Source organism: Rissa tridactyla, chromosome 22 (assembly GCF_028500815.1).
Source record: "Rissa tridactyla isolate bRisTri1 chromosome 22, bRisTri1.patW.cur.20221130, whole genome shotgun sequence".
NCBI classification, from domain to species: domain Eukaryota; kingdom Metazoa; phylum Chordata; class Aves; order Charadriiformes; family Laridae; genus Rissa; species Rissa tridactyla.
In genome coordinates this window covers 558,603-580,303 of record NC_071487.1, presented here as the reverse complement: position 1 = coordinate 580,303, position 21,701 = coordinate 558,603, and the positions used below count along the sequence as shown (strand labels likewise).

General features: G+C 49.9%; 1 protein-coding gene across 8 annotated transcripts in view; it reads left to right on the top strand.

Annotated features, from left to right (window-relative positions):
* PTPRS (protein tyrosine phosphatase receptor type S) overlaps window positions 1-21,701 on the top strand; it is a 162,869-nt gene that overhangs the window by 24,237 nt on the left and 116,931 nt on the right. For 6 of the 8 annotated variants that reach the window (XM_054181829.1, XM_054181828.1, XM_054181827.1 and 3 more), the window contains exon 1: window positions 2,362-2,484. The exons of the other annotated variants lie outside the window; for them this stretch is intronic. The gene's annotated coding sequence lies outside the window, so the exon portion shown is untranslated. Of the gene's footprint in view, window positions 1-2,361; window positions 2,485-21,701 lie in introns of those variants that run through there. 8 annotated transcript variants of the gene reach the window in all.

Genomic DNA, 21,701 nt, shown 5'->3' with positions numbered 1-21,701 from the left:
GGGTGCGTGGGTGGAAGGGCGACCCAGCTTCAGCCCTGCCCCAAACCAGCCACATAATTGCTGCTGGGTGAATCACTGCTAAATCACTTCAAGGCTGTTGCATCATTTGTTTGTGGCTTCTTAAAAACTGGGCAGCTTGGGCTGCTGGAGGCTCCAGCTCAGGTGCCTGGGGCCATACGGAGAGATCTGAGGTCCTCCGGTGGTTGATGGTGCCTCCTTTACCTGGCAGTGTGGATCTTTGCAGCCACGCTCGAGCATGGGTTTGCCGCATCCCAGGTTGTCCCTGGGTGGAGGTTGTGGCCAGTGTTTAGCTGCAGGCTGACGTTGGCCGCAGCGTGCTGGCGAAGCTGTGCGGGGGGTTATTTCTGTGCCCCTACGGGGGTTTCCCTTGGGTCCGTACGCAGAGGGATCTGTGTGGGTGCAAAATGCCTCCTAAAATGCCTCCTAGGGCAAGTATTAACTGCCAGGCTGGGCTTAGCTCCAGCAGGCAGGAACAGATGAATCAGACACTTAATGGTAAAATCAAACCTCTCAAAGTATTAAAAACAACCCCGCTCCAGCGGGCTCCTCTCTGCCGAACGGGGAGCCCCAGCGAGAGGCAGCAAGAAGGGATTTTTAAACCAAACTGGGATTTTTCGGGGGGCCTCCCCCCGTTCCATATCTTTTGGCTGCCAGCATCTACGAAGGGGAAGTTCTACCCCGCCTCCCGCGGTCTCGGATGTCAGGTTGGCAAGAAAAATCCCATCTGTTTTCAATCTGGATCCTCACTTCCATCCACCCAGCCTTTCTCCTCCCCGCGCTCCCCCGCTCCCAGCCCCCAGAGCTGGCGTGTGCGCCAGGCAGGCCTCGGTGATGCTTTTTTTTTTCCTTTTTTTTCTATTTTTTTTTTCTTCTAAAAATGTATGTGGCCTCCTTTGCCCCCCGCATCCCCCCCCTTCTCCCAGGCACATGCTCCAGCGCAGCCCTCTCCGCACCGGGGCCTGCCAAGAGCCTCTCTGAGCTCAGCCCCGCTACGGTCGCTGGCTCCGAGAATTCCCAAATGACCAAGGATTTTCAACCCCGAGCTTTGACAAAAAAAAATATTTAAAAAATTAGCAAAATATCTCTCTGTGTGGAAAAGAAAAAAAATAGGCAAAATCAAGAGGGGAGGGAAGGAATTTTGTTGTGATTTTTTTGTTTGGGAGTCTTGTTCAGTTCCAGCTTCTTGGTATGATTTGGAAATGAGCAAGTACAGAGTGTTTTGTTCCTGCCCAGAGATAACAGAGCTGCTCTGAAATCCTATATAGAGTCAATGCAAAGATGTATACGTAGCAATCATGATAACCCTAATCCCTCTCTGAAGAAACCCTTTTGTTGCACACCCCCTCGCCTTTCTCTTCGCTGTCCTCTCTTGCTGCGTTTATGTCTTATTTAAACTATAAAGTCCTCAGGCTAGGAATTACCTTCTCTCTTTACAGATGGCTGTGAGAGCTTTGCACGTCTGCAGAGCGCCATGAAAAATAAATGAAGGTGGTTGTGGCTTTTGTTGTTGGGTTGTTGGTGTTTGTTTTTTTGAAGTGTTTGGAGGTGAGAGTTTATCTGATGGTAGAGCCAGGCCCCAAGTAGGAAGGACCCGATGAGTGGTGTTGGGCTTTGGGTGGCCAAAAAGCTGAGGGCGGGGGTCAGCCCAGCTGCACCCCTTCCCTTTCGGCTCCCTGTGCTGGGCTGGCATGGCACCACTTGAAGCTGCCCTGTGTCCAGGGTTTGGGGGGCTCAGGGGGAGCCCCAGCTCCTGCTGGCAAGGGAAGAGCTGTCGGACTCGGTTGTCAGGCTTCAGCTTCCCCTTTGGGCAAACGCTGACCGATGAGTTAATGGCAGCATTGCCAGGGGTGCTGGGGGGAGCAGTGGTGCTCCCCTGCCGTGGGGAGGGCGAGGGGGGCTTCTGCTTTTTATTTTGGGGAGCTCCATGTGACCTGTGGGGACAGGGCTGTGTGTGAGGGCACCCCAAGGGACTCCAAAGGGACCGGTATGGGGGGACGGACCCCAAAGGGCCAGGCAGGACGCCAAGGGCAGGCTCGGGGAAACCCTGCATGGAGGCTGGGGTGGTCCCAGGGCCAGGCTGGAGGGCGGACCCCAAGTCCAGGCAAGGGGGACAGCAAGGCTCAGCTGCAGGGGCACCGGAGTAGGACCAGGGTGGCATCCCGGGGCCGGGCTGTGAGCCACCCCGCGGGCGGGCGCCCTGAGGGGGCGCCGGCGAGGCCTGGCTGGCCGCTGCGCTCCCCCCGCCCCGGGCCTCCCGGCCGCGCTGCCCCCCTGAGCCTCCCCCGGCCCCGCTCCCCCCCATCGCGATGGGCCCCGCGGCCCGGCCCCGCCCCGCCCCGGCCCCGCCTCCCTCCGCCCGGGCCGCGGCGGGCTCCTCGGCGGGGTCGCGGCGCCCGTGGGCCCGTAGGCACCGCGGGCCGCCGTGCCGAGGGCGGCGCGGGTGGGACGGCCGGTCCCCTGCCGGTAAGTGCCTCCCCCAGCGCCCCGACAGGACCCGGCACCGGGGGCGCCGAGGGGCTCCTCTCGCCTCAGACCCTCCCCGGAGCCGAAGCGAGACTCGAGACAGTCGGTTTGATTTAAAAATTTAATTTTTTTTTCCGCATTTTTTAACACTCCCCCCCGCTTTCCCGGTAGCAGCTTGCTGTGGGGAGCGTCCCGCGCGGCCGCAGCGAGGGCCGGCGGCCTGAGGGGGCGGCGAGGGGCAGCTGGGGGTCCCGGGCGGGAGGCCGGCTGCCTGCCGCCTTGTTGGCTCCCGCCGAGGGATAACCGTTAAAATACGCGTTTCTGTACGGCTTTTCTTGGCCGGGCTGGGGAGCGATGCTCGGATGGAGGGGAGCGCTGGTGGGGCGGGGGGAGCGTTTGGAAGTTGGGAAGGGGACACCCCCCCTTTCCTTCTCATCCCCTTTTCTCCAACCGGTGGCTCACGGGAGCGTTTTGCTGCAAAACAAGAGACAAAAGTGTAAAAACCGCATCCAGAACCACCCCCCCCCCCGTGTGTGTGTGCTGGGAGCACTCGCCTGCCTTACAAAGGGCCAGCTCACCCTTTTTCCCAAATTCCCCCTTTTACTACGTGTTTTTTTCTGTACTGGAAGTGCCTCTTACTTGTTAATGAGTAAAAGGCAGCCCAGGTCCACCCGAGTCGTCTGCATGATGCTCTCTGCAGCTCGGGGCAGGACACGGGCTTTGAGCATTTTACAAAATTTATTCACTGTAAACATTGCCCAACTTCTGTGCTCGGTTCCCAGGATTAAAATATAACTCGCTTTCTTGGTTTTATATGACTTGCTTGCTAGCCGTTATACTACTGCTCAAGCTTGAGATGCAGATTTGTCTAAAATATGTAATTTTAGAAACATAAGAGGGGAAAAAAATGCTCCATTTTGTTATGGGAACTGCGTAGCTGGAACTTTCCTGAGGAATGGCCATATTTTATCTCTTTATGATTTCTTTCTCACTCTGGCAAAGGCAAAATACTTTTATGTTGCAGGTAACTTTTGCGTCAAGGCTCTAACTTGGAATTCGCAGCAGCTTGTCTGACTCAAGGCAGTTAAAGGAACACTTGAAATTAAATTTGAATTTATATCGTTCGTTGGCGGACAGCTCTCCTGCAGTTAAGGAAAAAAATGTAAAGATTAAGCTGATCATTACTATATATGAAAAGCAGTTTCAAACATTAACATTATGGTTCGTCTCTTAAAAAAAAGGGGGATTCTCTAGCCTGTGCTTTGTATAGCTGCATCTCGCTATCCTTTCGTTTCCCTTTTCCTGAAAACGTCACTTAGCGGAGGAGCAATCACAAATTCAAGCGCACTGAGATCGCCACACATGGAACAGAGAAACATCTGCTGAAAAGAGATTTTCTGAGAATAACAAACCACCTGCACTGAGAAATTTTTCTTCTCTCATAACTAGTGCAGTGTCGGTCTGTGTGGGTCTGTAATCCACCGCTGGTCTGTTTCTGGCTGCGGAGGTGCTTCTCAGCCCTGCTATTTTACAAGGCTAATATTTATTTACAGACTTACACTGTTGGTTGGGGTTTATTGTTTGGGGTTTTTTTCTCACCAAAAAGGAGGAAGTGAAAAATTTGCATTTGAGCTAATTGAGCTGTTTTAACAGTTTCTTCATGATTTACGTTTTCTGTAACATAACGAGCGTCTGGAGTTGATTGGTGCCTCTCAAGCCGCCCTCGAACTTCTTGCGGAGGAGTGTGCTGGGATGTGGGCTTGAGGACGGTGAGTGAGGCTGGCTCAGGGGGCAGCTCCGGCTAAATGAGGTGGTCCGGCACCAGGGGCTGAGCTGCGCTGGAGGAGGGGTCTGCATCGAGGACGGCAGCTCCGGGGCTGCGCTTCCCTCTTTCGCTTTTCATCCCTGAAGTAAAAACCGTAACGCTCGCCATCCTTCCATGTTACTGCTCCAAGAACCTGCCAAGTAGAAGGGAAGGTGTTGGTATCTTTTATCGTCTTGGAGCATGTCATTGAATCCCTAGTGCAGAAAGAGGTACGTCACCTCTGGGAGAAGCGTGAACTTGTTCCAAATCTTTCTTCCAGTCGGGAGTGGAGACGAGGGAGTGGGGGAGCGTCGGGGCTCCCGCTCTGCTGTCCGGCTGCTCTGCGACCTCCTCCTGCAGCCGAAAGCCAAAGCGGTGATTTTTCAAAGGCATTGAAAGCAGAGAAGGGCCAATTATGCTTCGGACTTGGAAGAGATGCGTATCATTTTTTTGGGAGGTGGAGGTACCAAAATAAACTGTCTGAGGGTTCAGAGTGCAGACAGAGAGTGAATTTAGTATTGTGTGCTAAATTCCTGCAAAGGTGACAGTTGCAGCAGGTATATGAGGAAATCCCTCATTACCCTGCAGAGCTGGAAAAGCAGGATATGGTGTTTTATTATGTTTCTTAACCTTGATCACAGCAAGTCTCAAACACCCTCTTTACCCTCGCTGTTGAATCTGGCCTGTGGGTACAGATTCTTGTACAGCGCAGCTATTTCACTAGATTTAATCTCTGAGGAGCGTGCCAGAAAAACAGCCTTGGGGAAATGGCAATCTGCTAGCTTCCTTGTCTGTAAAATGGGAATAGCGATGCGTAACTCCTTTCTGTAAAGTGTTTTAGGGTCGACCAGTGAAAAGCACTGAAGTGCCACGGGTTGAATCGTTTGTCCAAAAAAAAACGAAGGCAGAAGCAGCAGCGAGGCTTGCCCAGGCTCCTGCGGCAGGTCGGCAGCGAGGCCAGGAATAGACGCGGTATCTCTGATTTCTGCTCGAGCGTCCCTGTCTGCTGCTTGTGGGCGCAGGCCAAAAAAGAGCAGCAGTGCCAGTGTCACCCGGCTACGTGTAAAGGAGGAAATTGAGGTTGCACGATCCCATCCTTGGTGCCTTTCTGAGGGCTGCCCCGTGGTGCCAGGTGTAGGAGTGACAAGTTGTCTGACACCGGTCCGCGAAGAGCTGGATTGAAGCCATTTACTCATTTCATGCTGGCTTCTGGGCAGCCCTTGTGTAGTAACAGCTTTGTAGATGCTGCTCACCTGGGCTGAATTTTTAACCAGTCACCTGGAGATGAAAGGCGCTCGATCCCATTACCGCTCCCCCCAAGCCATCCCTTGCCCTCTGTTTGAAGAGATTTTGAACCTCAGGTATACTTTATTCCCGTGCAAGGCTCTGCTGTCGGACTCGGCAGAGATTGCAGCGCGTCCTGTGGTACCGGGGAAGTGTAATCTTGTTACATTTGAATTTATTTCATGCTGCGTTTGCGGGTGTGAGGAATGAACTGGTAAAATTAGGGACCATGGAAGGTGTGAGACACCGTGTTTGTGCAAATGCTGACGGTGGGAAAACATCTGTTAGAAGCTCTCTTTGAAGGAGTAGCTGCCCTTCCAGAACTATTTTGCAGGAGTAATAACTGTTGTGGTAGGTGAAACCTTCTGAATCAGGAGGCACCTGGGTGATGTTACAGCTGTGAACTGATGCAGGGATGGAGATGTACCAAATTGAACCCTACAACACATTTATTTTTCCTGTGCATCTTGTGTCATTTCCGACGTGACTGCCGCCTTAATTTTGCATGAGTTCATGTGTGCTTGGGTAAGTTTTTGTTTTTAAAGAATCTGTTCTGCCCTTCCTTTCTATTTACAGGTAACTCTTTCATGGGTTTGTAAGGGTGTGTTTCAGTTTCTCCCTGGACTGATTAGTGCTCTCATTAGCTCTTAGTAAGTGTGTTGCAAAAATTCTTTATTAAAACCTGTGCGGTGGTAGGTTTCATTCATGTGAGGAAGCCACCCGGTGCTTGGTTTCGGCATCAGCGCCCAAGTCCCAGGATGACTTACCTGCTAATTTAGACTTGCTACGTCTTTATGATAAGCGGCGCGTTGCAGCTAAGGGAATTGAGGCCAGCCCCCTGTTTATGGTAATTCTTAAATAGTTCATTTGGGCGTAATGCTTCTTTTTACAGTTGATTCTCTATTGCAAACAGATTTTCTGATAATGGCAACTGTGCCATTCAGATGGGATCATTATTATAATAGCAGCAAGTATTGTTACGGAATCGGTATGTGGAATTTATGTAGGATCGTTATAATGACAGAAGTAATACCATAAATAAAATGATGCTGTAACAGCAGCACTAAACCTGTGTGTAATAGGGAAAATGACAGTTCAAATTTCCCCCAAGCCTCGGCACCTCAAGCCTTGTGAGGATTTATCCAGGGATACTCGGGCTGTGGGAGGGAGGAGAGATGCTCTTCCCGTGCAAATCAGGGAAACCATTAGCTGGAGCTGTTTCAGAAGCTGACCGGGGAGATTGTTGCAAATAATTAGTTGTAGAAATCAGGCATTGCTCTCATTTGTCAGGGTGCTGGGTTTTGCTCTTGGGCTGGCTCCGTTAGCACAGTTTTTGTCGGGATGGGTTTCAGGCGAGGCTTTTGCGTGCATGGCCTGTTCCTCCTGCGCCGTGTTGGGGCGGTCTGTGCCTGCCGGCACGTTTCTTCTCCCGTTTCTCTGCGGGAAATGTGGGAAAGCTTGAAATTGCATTTGTGAAATAAGGATGGGGGTTGAGACTGTAACTGCCCAGCGGGACTTGACAGAGGCGGCTGTTGTAAATAACATGCCCTAATACCAGAAGCAATAGTACCAAACGCCTGCAAACAGGGAAAGGGGAAGAGGAAGAAAGGGGAAAAAATCAGTGCATTTGAAAAGTTACCAAGGATGTGGAGTGGAGGTTATCCCCCCTCCTCCACTTTTCTTTCTACAAACAAATCCTTGCAGATGGGTGTGTGTCATAAAGGCCAGTCTTGCGGTCAGGTTTAGCAAATACAGATAATCCAGATGGCTAATCTGGAGCATGGTTTGGCTAGCAAAATCCTTCTGGCAAGCGGTGAGGAGGATGCCGGGAGAGGTTTGCAACAGTCGTATTTAAACAAAGTCGCTGCTAATGCTGCTTCAGCCGTCGTGTGGACAGAGCACAGATGTCTTGCTTGGGTTTTGATTTTTTTTAAGACAAAAATCCCTTTTATTTTCCATCAGTGACCCCTGTTTTAAATCCCTGATCCAAGAGGGGGAATTGCAACCCCATGGCAGACTCGGATGCGGTTTGAGTTTTGTCACCGTGTGAAGGATGCGGCCCCTCTCCGGTGCGCTGGTGCCCAGGGTGTGCGGCAGCAGAAGGATGCTCGGCTGCGCTGGCGGGTTATGGTGCTTTGAACTCGCTTTTTGCCCAGGGGCCCCATCGGGACAGGAGCGATGGGGTGATTGTTTTTTGATGCTTGGCGCTGCCTTTGTCAGTGGACATCTGGTGCCAGGATTGCTGCTGTCGGGGCTGGGGGTGGGCTGCAAGGCCAGGGAATTTGATGGATTAGTGCGGTTGGAAGGCTGGGGGAGGGGATGGGTAGGGTTTCAGCTCTTGCTGCAGGTAAAGAGAGAATTTGGGGATTAGGGGCACTTTTCCGCAAGCTGCAAAGCGGGGGGGGATTTGGACAGGGGGAATGGTTGGGAAGAAAAAAGTCTTTCCAGTTTTTCGAAAGAAATGACATTTGTTTGCTTTGTAGGGCAGCACAAGGGAAATGTGTGTGTGTCCGGAGCAGGGGATGAAAAAAAAATCCACAACAAATCTGGTGCCGGTCTGTCCCCCCAGCTTTGTAACCCTTGGGAGTCCTGGTTGCTTGTGCCTGGCCTCAGGGTCACTTGGTTCATTCCCTGCTGCTTCCTATGGATTCAATAACCTCCTTCTCTCCCCAGAGATCAGCTTAAATTAAAACTTTATCCTTTACTTAAGGAAGCAAGCGGCAGCCTCTCCCCATGCTCTGTTATAGGATCTGGGTAGTTTGCATGTCCCTGTCTGTCACCAGATGGGCTGCGCCAGGAATCGGCAGCTTTTGAGCTGCTGGAGCAGGAGGAGGGGGATGTGGCCTCTCCTGCCCCTGATCTCCTGGAGTGAAGGAGTAAGGAAGAAAATGCTGATTTTTTAAAAGCCTCCCCCAAGGGCAGATATTTCCATACGCTCTTGCCTGGAAAGGGGAAAATTGCTATTTTTCTTGGTGTAGGACCAGCCTCTCAGGGATATTGCCAGGATACATCACACGATCCTTGCCTGGAGCTATCTGTGCCAGCAAGTGTCCGTGTGTGGGTGGAAATACCCTGTCCCTTGTCTGCCTGCAAGAGCAGGAGGCTTTGCATAGTGGTGAGGGCCACCAAGAACTGGCCGACATGGCGACCTCGAGGAATAGTCACAGTGAAATCCAATCTCCGACCAGCGCCGTGTTTGAGGATCAAATCCACGTGTAAAATCTGCCCAGAAGATTTAATGTCTGCTGGCTTTGCCTCCTGGAAACACTGCTGCGGTTGGCTCTCTGGGAGGCACATTTGGGCCTTTGATTCATGTTTTGGGGCTACACGTGCACACACGTGTGCCATAAACATCGTTTTTGTTGAGGGCTGGATTAGTTTCGTGCAGGGAGGGACGTGCAGCCACCCTGCATGCAGCCCTTTTCTTCCTGCCAGGCGTGGGCAACGTGCGGCAGAGAGACAGCCCCAGCCAGGCAGGGAGCTCCATGCTTACGTGGTAAAATAAGCCCTTGTGGGTGATTTTTTTAGAATCATGGAATAGTTTGGGTTGAAAGGGACCTTTAAAGGTCATCTAGTCCAACCCCCCTGCCATGAGCAGAGACATCTTCAACCAGATCAGGTTGCTCAGAGCCCCGTCCAACCTGACCTGGAATGTTTCCAGGGATGGGGCATCTCCCACCTCGCTGGGCAACCTGGGCCAGTGTCTTACCACCTTCACTGTAAAAAATTTCTTCCTCATATCTAGTCTAAATCTACCCTCTTTTAGTTTAAAGCCATTACCCCATGTCCTATTGCAACAGGCCCTGCTGAAAAGTTGGTCCCCATCTTTCTTGTAACCCCCTTTAGGGACTGAAAGGCTGCAGTAAGGTCTCCCTGGAGCATTCTCTTCTCCAGGCTGAACCCCCCCAACTCTCTCAGCCTGTCCTCACAGCAGAGGGGCTCCAGCCCTCGGATCATTTTTGTGGCTCTCCTCTGGACCTGCCCCAAGAGGTCAGTTTTTCCCCCTTTCCAGCAGAAATCAAGAAAATTGGAGGTGAGGAGTAGGAAATTGATGTGTAATGAAGGAAACTTTGGGACTGAGATGAGAGAGGTACTGCAGAATTCAGAGACACCTGAGGGGTTTTGGGGGCTTTGTACTGGTGTTCTGTCTTCGCTTGTGTTGCTCTAGCCATAATGTCAGTGCTATTGAACTGCCTTTTGGATTTTGATTTCTTCTCTGTGTTGGACAAAGTGGTGGCTAAGGGCCATGGCAGCGCAGCAGTATCTGCAAGGTTTCTGAAGTTGGAAAATTTTAAAACACTGGCCTGAAAAAAGGAAAGTGAAAAAATAAGGGATAAAGTTGCAATTACCATCCTGAAAATGCATTTTTTTGAACTTTAGGAGCAAAAGGCAGAAGAATTTGTGAGAGAGGAGGGAAGAACTCAGTGTAAAAATGCGTGCAGGGAAGTGAACAGCTGTGGTGTTCTGTGAAATGGGAGCTGCTCGAATTCAAAGGATTATCTCAGTAACCAAGACCTGGTGTTTACACTGGGGCTGAAGGCTGCAGCCCCAAGTGTGGTGGGCAGGAGGAAAGCTTGCAGAAATTCAGGCTGCTCCAGGCTTCCTGGGTGGGTTAACTCCTGTTGGAGATGGGCCCCGGTACCCAGGAGCACTCAGGTCTCCCCAGCCCCTATATTGCAGTATCATAGAATCATAAGAATCTTCATGGTTGGAAAAGACATTTGAGATCATCGAGTCCAATCATACACACACAAAAAAACCCCTGCAGTCTCATCGTATGGGTTCTGTTCTCCTTGGAGTGCTTTCATGCCATCCGCGTTTTATACCTAGTGTCAAGGAGTGAAAACTTGGTTATTTGCCACCATTTCTCCAGCGTTAATGGATTTGGTGTCTTGGGTGCTGCAGGATGTCACAGGCAGGCGCTCCTCTGTGGTCCCTGCCGCACCAGACTGATCCAGTCCTGCTTCAGGTCCTCTGCCAAGCGGCGGTGGCTGGGAGCTAGAAAAAACTTCATCCAGACAGGTAATTCCTCTGAAGCGTCTGCTTTTGGGTGCTGCCGGCGATGGCGTGCTGGACTGGATGAATCACGGTTGCCTCCAGCCTGACGTGTTTGATGGTTGCAGCGCTGCCTTCCTGGAGGGGAAGGAATTGTAGTCCATTATCAGGAGTCCATTTCTCTTACCGAAGGTGGAGCGTCACACAAAGCACCGAGTGTGCCTGGCTCCTCGCAGCAAGCCTTACTCATGTGCCATGAAACACTCGCTTGACAGCGCCTTCCAGAGCAATATCCTGAAATGAATGATGTGCCCACACGGTGCTTTATGCACTGCCCTGAGAGGTGGGAATGTGTAAATCGCACCGTCCGAATGATTTAGCCCCAGGTATAGTTGTGATTCAAAATGAATTTCTATCCCCGCTTCTCCCTTGTGCCAGCGCTGGAGTAACTGCGTGCTATAAACCAGTAGAAAATTGCAGCAGCACCAGGGAGCTTGTACGGGGCTGGACTGGGAGGATGCGTGGCCGTACCCTCCTCTGTCCGCTGCATCCGTGGTCTCAATGTGCAAGGGCAGGGATGCAGGGCGTAGGTTTGATATCAGTCCCCCCTCTCTGCCTCTGGGCTGCTCGTCCATATCTGTGTCTGTTCCTAACCGGGCAGCTGTGCAGCACACAGTTTCCATTAGGCTTAATAGGGAAGATGAGTGACATGTTAAAAGTGGCTTTAGGTTTTATGCAAAGCCAATGATGCTTAAGCCAGCTGGTGGATTTTAGGTTTTTCAGCAAGTTTCATTGGACAGTAGTTTCCTTTGGAAAGTGTCTCAGGTCCGGTGTGAAATTCTGATGGAGATCAAGGCGACGGGGAGTTGTGGATGGCTCATGTGGTGCTTCACACATTGTTGCCCCTTTGGGGAGTTGATTGTCTTCCCTCCTGCTTTGGGGGAGAAAGAGAAAAATCATGAGAAAGGTCCTGTTTTCTTTGTGGTGAGGAATGAACATTAATATTGAAACATTTGGGGATTTTTTGTAAAGATCGGTTTCGCTTCTTGGCTGGTACCCTGGTTTAGATCTCCTGGAATAGCTTTGGAAGTGCAAGTCTAGGCAAATACATAGAAAAGATGAAGTATGGGCTCCTCTCTGCTGTCTTCCTTGCTGTTTGCTTTCGCAGGGAGCCCTTCTAGTGGTTCTCTGCTCTCCTGGCGCTGAGCGATGTCCGGGAGTCGGTTGTTTCTCAAAATAAAAAGGTCAGAGGTACCGGAGGAGTGATGAACCCCAAAGACTTGATCACTGTTTGAGGCTTCAGCTATCCTCCTAAAGCAAACATGGCATGGGTGCTTTCTTCTCAGGGAATTCTTAAATCTACCTGTATTAATTTCACTGTTTTGAACTCTAGAAATTAAATCATGACTGTAATTTCTAGAGAAAAATACACATTTGCTCTTCTTTGCCTGTTACGAAGTGCAGTTTTGTGGATAGCCAAATAAAATTCTTGGTTTGAAGTGTTTCAGCAATGTGTTAAAAGTTTATGGAGCATTTAACAAACTTTTTTAGTGTGCAATAGTTTATAGTGCCAGCAAACAGCCAAGTGTCACATCAAAGTTGTAGTCTTTTTCTCACTTAATGGCACAATGTTTAGTGCCGCTTCGGTTTATCTTGGGTGGCTTTTCAGTGCACAGCTCAGCATGGCTTTTGCTTTCCTTTTTTGTCCCCCAAAAACCTCAAAAAGGACCCACAATTCAAGCAAGATAGAAATTTATTTTTATCTTTAAAGGGGAAAAAAAAAAAGGCAAATAATCACAGTGACTTCAGTGGTGTTCTCCCCGTGCAGTTCCCTGCTGGGCTGGGAGAGCAGAGCAGTGAGATGAAATCTGCTCTTCACTGAAGTCAAGGAGAGTTTTGCCATCAACTTGTAGAAATCTGTAATGATTTTTCTTTTAATGCAGGAGCTGGGGTGTGTCTCAGACAGGGGTGGTTTCTGCAGCTGAGAGTAGCAGGTGCAGTTGAGCCAGAGCCCACGGACACCAGCGGCAGCGAGGCTGCGAGTTTGGTGGCTTTTGCCCAGATTTTGGGATTTACTCCTCATCTGGACTGGGAGAGGATGAGTGTTGGGGAGCTCTGCAAGGGCGTTCATCTGCCCCGGTGCTTGGGTTGCAGTCATGTAGGAGGGGAAAAGGGAAGGAATATACAGGGCGTTAAACCTCCTAAAGCAACGGCTTCCATCAGGAATGTCCTAGAGCTTGAGGTTGTCATTTCTACTAAATTTGAACTAAATAGGTGTAAAAACTCAACAACAATGTCTGGATAATGGATCATAAACTGTCTTATTTACTTTATTATAGATTTAATTATGATAATGCATATACATAGAATTACGTCTGCACACAAGATCTATTCAGTAGTAAAGGCTTTTATATAACATTATAAATAATGAAACCTGAGCTGTATCAAGGGCTCCCTGTAGCATCCTTCATATCCCAGCTGAAAGTGGGAATTCTCCTTTTCTGTGTGAAATACACACAGTTGGGATTATTGAGGTTCAGGCGTTTTGAAGGGGTTGGGTTATCTGGCACGGGGTGTGATTTTCATCTCACCGCCTGCATTTCAGTCTTAGTTTGCTTTGAAATTTCCCGTAGAGTGGAAGACAGCATAAAATGTCTTATTAATGTTGATGTGATCTGTCATCGGCAGTAACCAGTGAATTGGTATATGAGAGAGGCATGTAAACAAATTTGAAACCAAAATAATCTGACTGTGTATTATTAAAAAACGAGCCAATGTGCAGCAGTATAATATGAGGAAATTCCATTTTGAGTTTCTAACGACAAACCTTTTCGCACGTTCCTCCCATGATTTATATAATTGCCAAATCGCTTTGATGGCTTGATGGAATTATAGCTCTGCATTACACAATGGATAATCAATCAAAATAAACTGTGTTTACCCCTTTGCTGCAGCATGTGCATGAAACAGATACGTTATAGTGTGAATTATTCCTTAACGCTGGTATTTGTACTGAGTTTCGGGTGTGATTTCAGGATCTGATATCTGCATGAACCTGACCTCACCTTGTAGGTTTCAGAATTGTGCTGGCTTAAGCAGGGGCTGTAGTAACTTGCTCTTTCTATGGTGCATGTAGGAACATTTCTGCCTAAATATGCAGTGGGCTTGTTTGTTTAAATATCATAGAAAATAAAACCGCAGCAAGGAGGCAAAAGGTGCCAACACCCAAGCTCTTTGTAAGGGCTCGGTAAGGCTCGTAGGCTGAAATTCTGCCTTTCTAGGCAAGCTTGGAGCTGGTCGTCTGTGATACTTAATAGGCTGTTCCCTGCCTCATTTGCTGCACAAGTTATTTGAGTGTTAGTGTATGGCTTTAGAAGAATTTCCCACCCTGTTTACCAAATGTGCTGTTGTGAAATGTAGAAACCCCTTTTTTTTTTGTGGGGTTACTGGAGTAAAAATTAAAACCGGTCTCTGTGGTGAGCGATAGCTGGGATCATGTGTAAGTGGTTTATATTTGTATTTAAATAGATGACTTGTGCAGGAGATGGTCCCGTTTCTTATAGCATAGAGCACAGTTGTCTCCTTCAATGGGTCTTTCGCTCATGCCTACCCCATTTTCAGTCTGTTTACCTAATGGCAGAGTGTTTTTAGGGAGATTATGAGGCGCAGTGTTTGTTTAAATGGCTTCCGTGGTATTGCAGACCTGGGGCTGCGCATACGCAGCGTCCCTTCGGTCTCTCTCCTCTGCCTGCAAAACCTGCCAGATTCTGATGAAAGGGAGATTAAATGGACGGAGTCGGGCAGGCTGCAGGCACAGCGCCTCGTCGCTCACCCTGCGCTCTTATTCCTTGCCACAGCATCTCCATCTCCGGCTGGGGTTTATTTTTGGGTCTTCCTCCTGCAGAAAGGCGGCTCTCCCCATCGCTTCTCCCCGGAGAATCCTGTCTCCTCTCCCTCCTCGCCTTGCTGTAAGGGGATCACAGCTGCTGAGTAAATGTTAAGATAATAGTGTTATTACGGAGTAATTATACTGCAAGTTATTGAATTAAAAGTGATGAGACTGCCTGTAATGCTGAATGGGGAGAGGAGGGAGAGGCTGGGTGGGAGAGCGTGGAGCCGGGAAGGTGGAGAATAGAGAAAACCTAATAAATTTCCTCTTGTCGAGAGCCCCTTGCTGCCGGGACTGGGACTGAGAATGAATGAAAGGGAAGCTCAAAGAGCTAATAAATAAACCATTTCCCTGAGAATAGAGGGTATAATTAGAAACCGTGGCCCTGTGGTTTTGTGTCTGCCCTGGGGTGGAATCTGCTCAGCGCTGTACTGTGGCGATAAAACAGGGAGACAATGCAGAGATGATGTCGCACAGTTGTAAACTTTTGAGGAAGGAGATGCATTGTTCCTCTCTTTTTCTAGAAAAATAAAAATAATAATAAATAATTTAAGCTTTATGTTGCAAAACTTCAATGACTGGCTATGCCCTGGAGCCTCTCCATCAGTAACTCCGGCTGATCTTGCATTTTTCTTTCTGTGTATTTTCTTGGGGGGAGGGTGGTTTTCAGTGTAGACCTTGGAAGACTTTACTCTCTTTTTTTCATTTTTCTTTTCCCTTTCCCCAAGAGGGCCAAATAAGACTATTTCCTTTTTTTCTTTTTCTCCTTTCTCAGGCTGAGATACCAACAAATTTAACATGTGTCATTCCTCTCTTGTTGTAGCGTTGGTGTCGCTGTGCTTTTCGGGATGGTTTGCTAATTGATGGTACGCTAGCTTTTCTTTTGTCCTTATTGGCTCAGCCTGGTGCCCTGGAAGATCCCACCATCTCGGCTGTGGTGTATCGGACAATGGACCTCCCAGCTTGCAAGTGAGAACAACTAAAACTTGACCCAAAAGGAGGATAATAGTGGGTTAAACTCAGGTTTGCATTTGAGCCTCCATGCCCCCCCTTATGCCAACAGGGATCTTCCATGAGTTTGGAGAAACCGATGGTCCTTCTGTTCTGCATCTTTGGGATGGGGATAACGAGTGCAATGGCAGATGCACAAAACATCGTGGAGCTCTGCAATAAATGCAGCAGTAGGCGCATACTGGGGATGCGTAGCTGGAAAGCCACAGGAGCATGGGTAGCCTGGCAGTCGCAGGGAGCAGAAGGAAAAGGGGATGCATACCGAGCTCTGTTTGGGTATGGACAGTCTTTAATAGCCACAGGGGTTTCATAGCTTAAAAAAATAAATTGCTGTCGTCTTCCTCTCCTGACAGAAGATGTGTCACTGTCTGCCTGCGGCCGGTTCCTGTGCGGCCGTCTGGGAGCGGGTCAGGAGTCGGTGCCCTGCCCGCACCGATGGGCCCACGCAGCCCCTGCCCTGAGCGCTGGAGCCACCCTGTCTGCAGGGCGGGGGGCTGGCTGCAGCAGGGCCCCGGGGGGCTGCTCCTTTTGGGTGTAATAAGCCGTGGATCTTTAAAGAGAGGAGACAGTAACTAGTAATGAAAAGTCTGGGGGAGGAGGGAGGAGAGTGCATTTTGCAGCTGTTCAGCCTCAGAGTATCTCGGGTGGCTTTGGATGCAAAGGGGGATGATGCACTCCTATCTAAATGGGAAGGGTGTTCCCCCATGGGTGTTTGTGAAGCTTAAGTAATTGTTTCTGAGAAGGGCTTTGGTAGGTGCTAGAGAAATGTGGAGTGTTTACCTTACTTTACAATCTAAAAAGCCCTAATAAAATACACAACAGCAGTATTAACAATGAAACTATTTTGAGGATTATTAAGCTATTATAAAAGAATGGAAGAAAATCTGCCTGGCATTATGTTCTATGCCACTAGATATTTAAATTAATGCCTTCCCTATAGCAGCTCCTTCAGAAATCTCAAGGCACTTAAACATCTGTAGTGAATTAGATACTTGGTATTGTTAAATAGCTCTTCACCATTCTCTATTCATGTAGCACAGGGGGGAAACTGAGGCAGAATGATTTGGGCAGTGCATTCACTGTGGGAAGGGTGAAGTCAGGATCTGATTCACGTGGGTTTCCGTGACCCTTTGGCGTGACGTAGGATGGAAAGTGTCCTTGTCCAGCAGCGCTTCCCACTGCCTGGGGATGCCAGACCATATTTCTTTTCCTTATGTCATCCTGCCATTGTAGAGCAGAGCCATGTTGTGGGCACCAAGAAAATCCTTATGATTTTGCTTTTTGGCTAATTGATGCTCTTGCAGTATTTCCAGCGCTGACCATGACTATCTCAGGGAAGCCCATAAACCCTGGTATAATGTTATTTACTTGTAAAAGGCAATTTGTAAAGATCTGTCCGGGGGCTGCTGTCACTATATCTGTGGGACTTATTCTCTGTTTATTTAAGGTTTGTGCTGATGTATATGTGGTTCTTCTTTCCCGTCATAATCAGAAACTTGATTGTCCCTTGGACTTTTCTGCCACTTGCAGCCTCAGCTGTGCAGGTCCCAGGGCTGCCTCTCTCATGCAGGTTGATTTTTTATTTTTTTTTATTTTTTTTTTTTTATTCTGAGGCTGGAGAGGAAGAGCCGTAGGCATTACATCAACCTTCGTCTTGAAATTTGCTTCAGGAGGAGACAGAGAAGGGATGGAGCTTCTGGTGCATGACTATGCTGGAAGTGAGCTTCCCTGAAAACAAACTCTTTTCTTTCTTGCTTTCCTTGGTCTGGCTCCTGAGTGATTTGCCCCAGCCTCTTTTATTTTCCGCAGAGTCCCAAAATCTGGGCTTGACAAACCTCCTTTTTCCTTCACCTTTTCAGGCTTAGTTTCCTGTTGGAGCTGGAGGAGCCAAGCAAAGGATGGGTGATAGCACCTCCAGGACAACCTGGATCCTTCAGATCAGACAGCGAGTGCTTTTTAGCTGCAGTTACCCCTGCCCAGAGCTCTCTGTGCCACATAGTAGCTAGAATTATGGGCTGTTTGCCTCCTGCAAAGAGGGAGGATGGTGGTATGGACTGAGAGTTGCTTAGAGCAGGGGCAGGTGTGCTAGGGCAGCTCTTTCCAAGTGGTCTCAGACTGCATCTGGCTGGGTGAGGTGAGGCTGCAGCTGCCGAGCTGCCGTCAGTGGGACGAGGCTGTTAACAGGGAGCAGAGCCCTCGTGTGCCCAGGTGCATTAATTTGCGCCACAAAGATTGTGTGTAAAATTATTGGCTTTAGATTTGGATTAATAAATTAAGGATTTCCTGATTTGATGATGCAGAAATTGTTTGGTTCAGGACTGGATGACTGATGGTAAGGGGTGATCTCTCCTTGGTCTCTGCAGTCTTCAAACCCCCCAGTGATGGGGTTTGGGGGCTCTTGCTTTACCTGTCCTTACAAGCACTGGGTGTAGTAGGTCAATACCTGGAAATGATAATTTAAAAATAAGGCTATGGCGTCCAGCAAAAGGCTCTCATGCCTTAAATGTCTTTAATTGGCAAAGTTTGATATATGCTCAAGATTTCTGCTTGCTTTCACTCATAATGATGCCACCCAAAAGGAAGTCTCAGTTCCTCTCCAGGCTGGATATCCTTGGTGGAAGACAACCTCTGCCTTGAAGGGGAACAGCCGCTGCAGATCTGCGGCTGGGCTGGGAATAGCTCCTGGATCTTCAGCATCAATGTGCAATCCGTCATCCGTGCAGTCCCTCTTGAGCAAACCTTGAAATAGATCGCGGCACAGCCACAGTCCTGGGCAGACATCTGAAGCGGTTGTTGTGGTAGCTGCTGACCCAGGGGTGCTTTCTTCAAGGAACGGTTCAGAAAAGGGACCTGAACTGGTGGAGTCATTTGGTACATGGAGGAACACGCTGTAGATATTCGGAAAAAACAAAATCAAATAGGAGAACTGGTAGTGGAGCTCTTTGAAAATTGTTCAAAGGGACCCTGTCAATGCAAAACTCCTATTTATGTTTTTTCTTCCTCCTCCTTCCTTTTGTTGATACAATCTTGGAAGTGGGAGGATTTACAAAAATGCATGTGTTTTTAAGCTGCTTCTTCAGACACTTTTTTCCCTTGTAAATATTGTGTAAGAGGCCGAAATGAAAAACACAGAAAACAAACACGGAAGAGTCCTTGTTAGACCCTCCTCTAGTCACTTCAGAACCTGAAAATCAGATTTGTTGTTGGATGTGTTGTAAGCGTATCCTCACAGCTTTGCAGATGCGCCAAGGATAGACCCATGAACCCTATCACTCGGACCCACCTTTAAGACAAACTAGTGACTCCTTTAAAGGCCTGGCCTGCCAGAGCAGGGGTGCTCAGCACTGCCGGGGCTCCCAAGGGAGGCACCTGCAGACTCATCAGCCTGAGGGTCCTGCCTTCAGGAGCTTCGGTCCTTCTTCTGCTGGAGCCATCCAGTCTCTGACTGGGAAGAATTACTTTGGTGTATTCAAGGGCATCTCAAATAGCCCTGCAGTTGACAGAAGAGGAGCATCCTTTGGCCTCCCCTGTGCTGGAGGAACTTTCAGACCTCCCCTCCCTGTGTTGGACCCCATCAGGGCATCTCCAGGGATGGCAATGAGGACTGCTCCAGCGGAGAAAGGGCTGCCGGCACTACAAGCAAGAAAAGTGAGTTTTCAGAAGGTTTTGTGCCCCTGGTTTCAGCAGCAGCAGGACTAGGGTGCATGAGTGATGTACAGATCTGGAATACAAAGCCAAGGGGAACTGAGGAAACTGTGTATCTACTGAAGCTAGCACCGAAGGCTCTGTGGATGCTGCTTTTTTCTCCTTCAGGTGGTTTACTGGTTACTTGGAGGCTGTGTATGGGCTGAGCAATCTCAAGAGAAGGTTATATCAGACCAGACTTAAATTTTCATGCGAATTAACAAGTAAAGGCAAAACTTGTGGGGTCCCTTGGCTTTTCGCTCACTGCCTAGCTCATGGGAACTCTATATGTACTTTGGCTTCTGGGCGATGCTCTAACAAGCTCACGCTAAACCCGTGCCAGCCCTCAATTTGCGAGGAGCAGGTTTCTTAATTCAAAGTAAGTGTTTTTATTGGGGATTTGCATTGGTTTGGCTGAACCGTTTGCAAAGGTGCACGTGAACGGGGGAGGGGGGATGGCAGAGCTTTCCTCCACGGCCGGGGCCGTGTGGCTTCGCGCTGGCAGGGTAGTGTGTGCAGCGCACGCAGGCGGAGAGCGAGAGCAGGCGATGAAGGGCATAATTACAGGGAAGGATGTGGAAACCAGTGCGCTGAAAGGCAAAATCGTTTGCCCAAGGACATGGGGTGATGGAGCTGGGGTTGGAACTCAGCAGCTCCGTCTCTTGTGCCTGAGCACTGTGTCCAGGCTGGTGCTTCTGCTGGGAAGTGGTTTTGGGGTAGTTTGCCAATACCTTTACCTTGATTTTTCTGGCTGTCGAAAAACCGTAAAGGCCTGGAGGACTCGAGTTCAGATGGCTGGTCTGAATGTCTCTCCCTTGAAGCTATGGAAAGCAGTACTTGCAGTCCTGTTTGAACTTGTTAGTTGACAAGTTAAAAGGTTGTTTTGGCCCTTCAGGATATTTAAAAAAAATATATATTTCTTTCACCTTCCTTCTCCCAGTTTTATGAGAGGACTGAGCCAAGAGCTTTGTATTCAGCAGTAGGAGTGTAATTACAGCAAGTCCGGGCGAGCGATTCTCCCCCAGGGCTGTTTCATAGTTGGTTTTTACTTTCTTTTTTTTTTTTTTTTTTTAACCCCCTCCCTGCCCATGTTATTGCTCTTATTCCTCTGCCTCCCCACGCACGTGCGATGCCGCAGCAGCTGTGGGACCCCACTCCTTCCCCCAGAGCCCTTGTGGGAGCGGTCCGGTTTTGCCGGGGGATGCGGCCCTTGCACGCAGGAAGCAGATGAAGCAAATTGGAGCTGGAAAAGGAGCAGCAGCCAGCGGGGTCTGCCGCCAGCCGACCCCGAGCCATCGCAGAGGAAAGGCTGGATGAGACCCAGCGCAGCTGCTCTGGCCGGGGGAGCCGGGCCCAGCTTTCAGCCCGCGTGTCTGCGCAGACTTGAGCAGGGCAGGACCAGCAGGCAGATGGAGCGTTGCCCGCCTGGGAAGCGGCTCCCAGCTCCCCCTGCCCATGGCACGGCTCGGCGGGGTGGGCATGCCGGGTGCGTGCTGCCGGCGGGGCTTTGCGAGCTCTCACTTTGCTCCTTCGTGCCGTGTTTAATGAGCAGAGAGGGTTTCTTTTTTGGTTTGCCTCTTGGAAAGCGCCTAACTGCTGTAGAGGCAGTGCTGCCTCGGTGGCTGTCAGCCTGCGCATCCTTGGTGGCTTGGGCTCTCCCCTGGGAGAACGAGGGCAGGGGAAGGCCCAGGGAGCAGCGGGTCTCATGGCGTGTCCATGTCGTCCTGCTCCGAGCTGCATGGGCACCGTGCTGCTGGGCACCACGTGCCCCACTGCAATCCTACTTGCTTTTTTGGGGGTGGAAAGAAGCACTGAACATTTTCGTGGGTGGGAGAAATTGCCATCAGCTCTGTCTCCTCTGCTGCTCCTGCCGGTGGGATCCGAGGGGGCTGGGGATACTGAGGGGTGGATGCACAGCTCTGCCACTTCCCCGCTGCGTGACCTTGGTCATGCTCACCTGCGTATAGGATGTGAAGTCGCTAATCCATGCAGAAGGTAGAGCGTGGTGTGCACCCTGCCATTCACCCATAGCACCCTGGCCCCAGCTGCTCCCTGGGTGCTGGCTCCTGCCCACACGGCTGCCTCCCGCACATATCGGTATGGCGCTTCCCTGGGCTGCACGGGCACTTTGTGGGTGCACGTACTCTGTCTGAAGGGATTTACTTCGGGTTTTCTTCAGGGATGGCTGCCGTTAACCCACCTGAGCAGGAGCATGGAGAGGGCTGGCGGTGCTTCTGCCTCCACAGTGTGGTCTGTGCTGGGTTTTATGAGTGTGAATTGAGCTTTTTGATGCTCCATTACAGAGCAGGACGTTATCGCCATGTTTCAAGGTGGTGAGGGGTGAGTGTGCGAGTCCCCGTGGTGCGGCCATGGGGATGGGTGACCGAGGGCTGCTCTCTGCCGCGGCTGCTCAGGGAGCTTGAGCTCGGACTGGAGCAAACAGACAAAATACCAAAAGAAATCGTGAATGCTTTGCTTCTCCCGGGGAGCTTGATTGGGCTGAAATGGGTGGCTGAGAGCGTCTTGCTGTGCTGGCTGCCTTTTGCCCAC